Consider the following 6,628-nt stretch of genomic DNA (forward strand, 5'->3'; position numbering starts at 1 on the left):
AAATACAAGCGAAAACTTGGTGTGAATAAATCACAAGTTGCAAACGTAAACAAAAGAGGAAGAGAGGCGACATGAAATGAACGACTCCGGATTTTTTACCGCGAAAAACATCACGGGAAGCCCTGACGCTGATACATTTTAATTGGCTTATAGCACTCCGGCGGGTGATAGAATTTCATATGAAAAAAACTTTCTTCTTAATAATTCGCGCACGCATCAAGATTTGTAATATATATAATTTTTTTTTGAAAATAAAGCGAGACTAGTAATGTTTAATTTGGCCTTAAAATGTTTTTGGCAAAAAAACGACTCTTGAAAGAATCCGGTAACCTTAACTTTGTATTGTCTCGGGCGGCGTTTACCATGGTATCAGTTGACGTTTACATACGCAAAATATTTACCTAGGTAAGTAAACTCCAATACCTCGGTAAAACGCTCAAGTGTAAACACAGCATGAGTTTGAGTAGAGAAATAAATTCAATAAAATGGTTGCTTTTCATTTACCAGTATGGTTGGTTCAAACGAACCACAAGACTAATTATAGTCACGGCGCAAGTTCAAATATAAATAATTTTACTTTTTACGGATGAGCTTACTTTAGCGCTAAACAAGCCAAGGATGATTTTTACAAGATCAACTGTTATAAATGTGCGCCAGTCTTGGAAGGAAGTTGAATAACAATACTGTACAATTAAATAAGTGATTTATCATTCAGAAGCGCACATATCACAAATATCTTACAAAAGGTAGATAGCATGCTGCTCTTACCAAAAGGAGGAAAAGGAGACAATAAAATTTGCACACATTATTTCACCAATTATTGCTAATCAAATTGCTAGTGATTCGAATTTGACAACTGCTAGCAGAATCCCAAGAAAAACCACCGTGAATCATTTTCTTTTCCGAAGAGCAACCATTGTTTTACTTTCACTCGACCCTACAAATAAATTCGTGAACGATTCAACATGAATTGAAACTTGTTCACTTTAATGTTCGTAGGGCCATGTCGTAAACCGTCGCTTGGCCCTCTGGTTGGGAATCCCGACATTTTAAAGATTCCAAAGGCTCTGACGATATCTTTCATTTAGAAAAAATAAACGCATGGATTAAGCGATGCGTTGGAGTAAAATATAAACTTGACTGCAAAGCTCAAATGGTCTATTCCACAAGGAATTTTTTCCTGCCACGCAAAAAGGTGTAACAATCCAGTGATATCTATAGGAAGTATACACATAACAAATAAAACTATGATGGCCAAAATTTTCTTAATGATCTTAGTGTCTTCTTTTCGCCTTTGCCTTCTGGATGAGGACACTGTTTTCCAAAGTGGTCTCTGTTTTATTATAGACCTGAACATGAGTGAATATAAAACCGTAATGACTGCCAAGGGGATGGCAATTAAGATAACTGATATCGACACGAAGTAGATTCTTTGAGCTTGTAGACTGTCATACGCGGGTTCCCAGCTGAAGATGCAGTATCGTATGTTATTGACTTGTTTGAGACGGAATGTGTAAAAGTAAGTGCTGTGTAGACCCATAGATATTAACCATATTAATGGGATAAGGAGTCGTCTCCGCCTTGGTGTAATGATGGGGTCTCGATATGGCTGAACCACTCCAGTATACCTATCTACAGTGATGACCAAGATACTTTGAATCGATACAGCGGTGGAAATGTCTTGGAAGAAATAAAAAAATTTGCATAGAATGACTCCAGCAGTCCCGTCAATCAGCCATCTTTGCACGCCGGTGATGATTTGCGCGAGCTCTCGCGGAACGGCGAATGCCGATACCATTAAATCTGAGATGGCCATATTTGCGATTAGCAAGTTGGTAGTCGTTTGCATGTGTTTGTATCTGGCAATGATGGCGATGAGTGCAGAATTTCCGAGCAGTGAAATCAGCATAATGATAGAGTAACAAGCTGCTTTGACCAGTTTTATATCCATAGGCTCATCTTTGTGAATGGCATGCATTTGGCTCCAGTGGGGTTTGGGTTCGTTGAATTCTCAACCGAATCATCCATGGTACTACTCCAACTGCATTAAACGGAGCTTGACTTTCCTAGAACTAAAGTAAAAAAAAATTGTTGTCTAACGAGAAGCTTTCAAGTCTGTGTATTAAAAAATCTTTCAAAACCTAATTAATGATTCATAAGCCCATTGACCTATCAAATGGTCGATAAAACATCACGTGCAGTGGTTTTAAAACCCAATAAGGCCTCCTCCTTATTAGTATGCGGTGTTTAATGTTTACCTTGTATGCTATTATTACACAATCTCTTACTGTTTAGTTAACCATCACTCACTGCTTTTTTATTTATTGGCCAGCCGTCATGAATGAATTTCAAGCACGTTTGTTTCCGTTTATTCTTTTCGAACAGCCTATCTTATCAGTATTCCATCTTACCCTTGCTTTAAATATTGTAAACGATTGTTATACTTGGTGTCCGCTTATCTTCCTCGGTCCCTAATAAAGGCAATGAAGATTACTTGAACAACAAAACTGTCCTAATGTGTCTGACACGAGTTGCCTTACTTCTTTTATCTTCCAGCAGTAAAGAATCGGGTTGAGAGACGAATTTAAGTAATGCAGACTTCCTGTAGATGCTCAAACGATTTCCGCTCTCATACCGGTCCATCCATTTACTTTTATTACGATGATGGAAACTAAAAAGGGAACATAACAAACAACCAATGCCAACTGCACCCACGCTATGCTAGAAACCGTCTTCTTGTATTTTCTGATATTCTGTGGCGTCATTCCTTGCTGATTTTGGCGGTCTTGCACCTTAACTTGGTGCTGCTGCAATTTGAGAATTATCTTCGTGTAGCAGAATATCGAGATAGATAAAAGGACGACTGAAAGCACAACTGCTATAGCGAAGAAGATATGTAACAAATGAATCTAAAAGAAGTAAATAAATCCAACTGATATCGCAGCTAGCCAAATACAAACAGTGAGTGCACGAGTTCGCCTCAGTGTTACGACGGTTTTGTATCTGAGTCCCAACTTCAGGGCGAGAAGCCTGTCAACACTGATGGCGGTCGAGGTCACGATCGACGTTCCGCAAAGAAAAAAACTTGAACCATTATATATTTAAATAATCTGTTGGATGAAGTTGAAGTTGAGGTTGTTCTTTATGCCGCCAGCATTCAGCAAGAGGATGACAAAGAGCGGTCATGATACGAGACCAATGAAAAGATCAGTTGCTGCCAGGCATTGAAATAACAGTTTTGTTGGTGGATGAATAGAAGATGCTTTGTGAAGAGCAATAAGGATCAGGACATTACCCAGAGACGCAATGATGGAAAGAAAAACGTTCAAAGTAGCGTAAGATACAGCTACTTCTGCTGGAATTATGTTTGCTTGTCTCAGCGTGCTCGTAAAGCTCCTGTTTTCAGGCCAGTTCGCTATTTTTGGCCGTTTTCTTAACGGTTTCAAATCAGAAAACGCAGTTCGGCTTCACTGACAAAGGAAATCAGACCAATAGTTCTTTAATTTTTTGTTAGATGTAGTGCCCTTCGGGTTACAAGCCAGCTTTCGAGGTGAGTACACTGCTAAAACAAAGTTTTACCAGCGTACTTGCTTAATTAAATATACCTTTTAATAAATATACACTTTAACCTGTCAGCTGTTTCAACAGCGCGTCTTTGAGTCTGTAGGTTATCGCAATTCAAATGTGGGCATTCATTGGGCACAATCTGGCAGTTATTTCCAATTGGCAACATTCACGCGGTTTATAAATTAAAAAATTCTTAATGTACGTAAACAGCAATAATTTTTTCAGAGAGATGGTTATTGCTATTCAACACTGCGAAATATTTCCACCGTTCGGCTCTGGTGAGGAAAAAGCGCTGCGACTCAAATAACGGCTGCATTCACCATCTTTTAGTGCCGCAATTGTCAAACTCGTTCCCATGGCCCTCTGTCGACGTCCCTCGAAGAGAGAGGGCCCTGGGAACAAGGTTGTGAAATTATTTCATTGGCATAAGATATTAGCAAGACCAGTTGTCCTTTTTAAAAACTATAGTGCAGCTAACGTAAGAATAATGCGAAAATCACGACATACAGAAAACTGAAATAATGGAAGCCGTCAGTCACAGCAAATTCACTTCTTCTCACCTCACAGAGTGTGGTGTTAGCCGGGATAACGCCGAGATACCAACAAATCTTCTGGAGCTGGATCTCTTCTCTTTCCCGCCCATGAATTACTATGAATTAGAAAAAACGAAATTTTGTGGATTTAAAGAAAAAGTGGATTTTATATGGGAGATTTCAGGGTCACCAGTACCTTAGACGGGAAGATAATTTCCGTGTCGGTAGACTCCCGGATAATCGGAGACAGTCGGCATATATGATAACGGCAACAGGTTAGTTGGGGATAAGTTCGTCTCATGGATTTGTCAGCGTCAGTGATATTTGATATAAATCAGGGGTTATAACGGTTCATTTTCCACTGGATATCTGTTTGGATGGCCTTTATCGGCTGAAACATTTGGGTTTATTCGTAAACTGAGAAAACCTACAGTTCATTCGCCAAAATGTGAGATTAAAATTTCGTAACACTGTGAACAAAACTAATTCCTTTCGTTTTCAAAGGGGAAAATATGTCTTTAAACATGCGAAAAGGGGGGGGGGGGGGAACTAGCATTATCGTATAGCGAACAACAAGTCGTGAATTCGAATACGTAGAACTTTCTGCAACATACATTTTCAGCTAAAGTATCCGAACAGAAACAAACGTGTCCTTAAAAGGATACAGAACGATCTGGCAACACAGGAGACAACATTTGAAGTATTTTGCTTAAATGTTTTCGTTCTCGTTCATTTCTTACGCATACACTGTACTTCGTGTAAATTTACAGAAAAGACCCTTCAATTTGGTTGTTAAAAGGATAAAGTGGTTTATTTAAAAAGATTACGAAGGTTGAGTTACTGACTTGTGTTTTCATCCAACACAAACCAATCTTACGTCTTTTTTCTTTCCTATGACAGGGTATAGACATGTATGACTTAACTCGATAAACAACAAAGCCGTCTTCATATGTTCCTCGCGAGTTGACTCACTTCTTTTATCTTCCAGCAGTAAAGAATCGCAGATTTAAAGACGAGTTTCGAAATCGAAACTTCTTGAAGAGAATCAAAAGATATCATCGCTTATTCCCTCCCATCTGTTCATCTTTACGATTATTTAACAATTATTCCATGAGCGCGCGTTGGAAATGAGATGGTAAATAGCCAACGAGGGACGAAGTGCCGAGTTGGCTATAACTAATCTCATATCTAACAAGTGCGAATGGAATAATTGTTTAATTCTCCGCGTTTGGATATTGCTGTTGAAATTTCTGAGTTTTATTTTAAGGAAAAATTTCTTTCAAATTAAAACGACGGGACGTTGAGGCAACTTCCGACCAAAGCGTGCGAAACGTAATGATCACATGACACGCGCAGTTCTTTGCAAACAGAGTTGAATGAAAAATCGAAAGCGATGAAGATCGGACACAGTCGGACATCTCAAGTCCAAGAAACCTTTAAATGTACGAGTTACAACCTTTCTGAGACAAGCATTCAAGTGCTTTTGAAGTTCCAGCTCATCGAAACGCGTAATAGTTGTGCACATTTCAGCAAATGTTTTGCTCTACCTGAGAAATGTCAGCGATCGGTCTTAACCTCTTACTGCCAGGATTTGCAAGCCATCCTAAAAATTTTGAAGGTAACCGGTTGTTATTGTTGTTGTTGTTGTTATGTAATCTAAATCATAAAATCTTGCAATTTTAAAGATTTTTTAAGGAAACTTCAGAGATACGTTCCATTAAATAGTGTCATACTGAACTTTGTGGCTTTTATTGTAGTTGTTATATTGAGATGGTATTGTCTGGTATTTCTTTCTTTTCTTTTTTTTTTCCTCCATCTTTCCGAAGAAACTTTCGCTTCCCGCCGAAAAAAAAAATAGCATAGCGACACTTGGGGCAATCGTTTTCCATATAAGGTCAAATTACGGTATGTGACCTGATAACCTTACCAGTTCCTCATCCTTTCTGCAGTTATATTTTTAGTGCATATGCAGCAAACTGCCCAGACAATAATAATGCAATGCAGAGGGAAAATTTTTTGGAATGCTGATCAGTTTGTTACAATGGAGGCTGGCTGAACACGCCAGTTCTACATTCCGTAGGTTTCTTAATTTTGTGTCCAAAAACAACGACTTCTTTCAAGTTCTTTGGAGTTCGACTGTTTAAGCCGGGTTGTTTGTACCACAAATACATGGAAATCAAGTGCTTCAGCTAGAAAGGGAATTCCTAAACGTTAGTTTTCGTGTTTCTTACAGGAATCAGCAAAAGCCGGATTATTTGTGTCAAAGCTAAAAACTTGGATAGGATTGACATATGTCAGTTGAGAAACTGAAATCAGTCATGGCGACCATGCAAGTGCTTTCAACTCGCTACTTCTTCTTACAATTAGCAATTATCCTGCGAAATCGCGCGGAACAAGTATCGCCTGATACTTAGCCGACGAGGCCGTAGGCCGAGTTGGCTAAAATCAGGCGATATTCCGCAAGATTGAGCAGGATAATTGTTTTTTTATTCAACACATTGATGACAAAGCACAGATTTATAGCTATA

The 6,628-nt window shown here is 38.8% G+C and overlaps 1 pseudogene; it reads right to left on the minus strand.

Moving 5' to 3' along the window:
* Nucleotides 1–1,049: 1,049 nt before the first annotated feature.
* Nucleotides 1,050–2,028, minus strand: LOC146486333 (QRFP-like peptide receptor; annotated as a pseudogene).
* Nucleotides 2,029–6,628: the final 4,600 nt, after the last annotated feature.

This window comes from Pavona decussata, unplaced genomic scaffold (genome assembly GCF_977016875.1).
Source record: "Pavona decussata unplaced genomic scaffold, jaPavDecu1.1 SCAFFOLD_21, whole genome shotgun sequence".
NCBI classification, from domain to species: domain Eukaryota; kingdom Metazoa; phylum Cnidaria; class Anthozoa; order Scleractinia; family Agariciidae; genus Pavona; species Pavona decussata.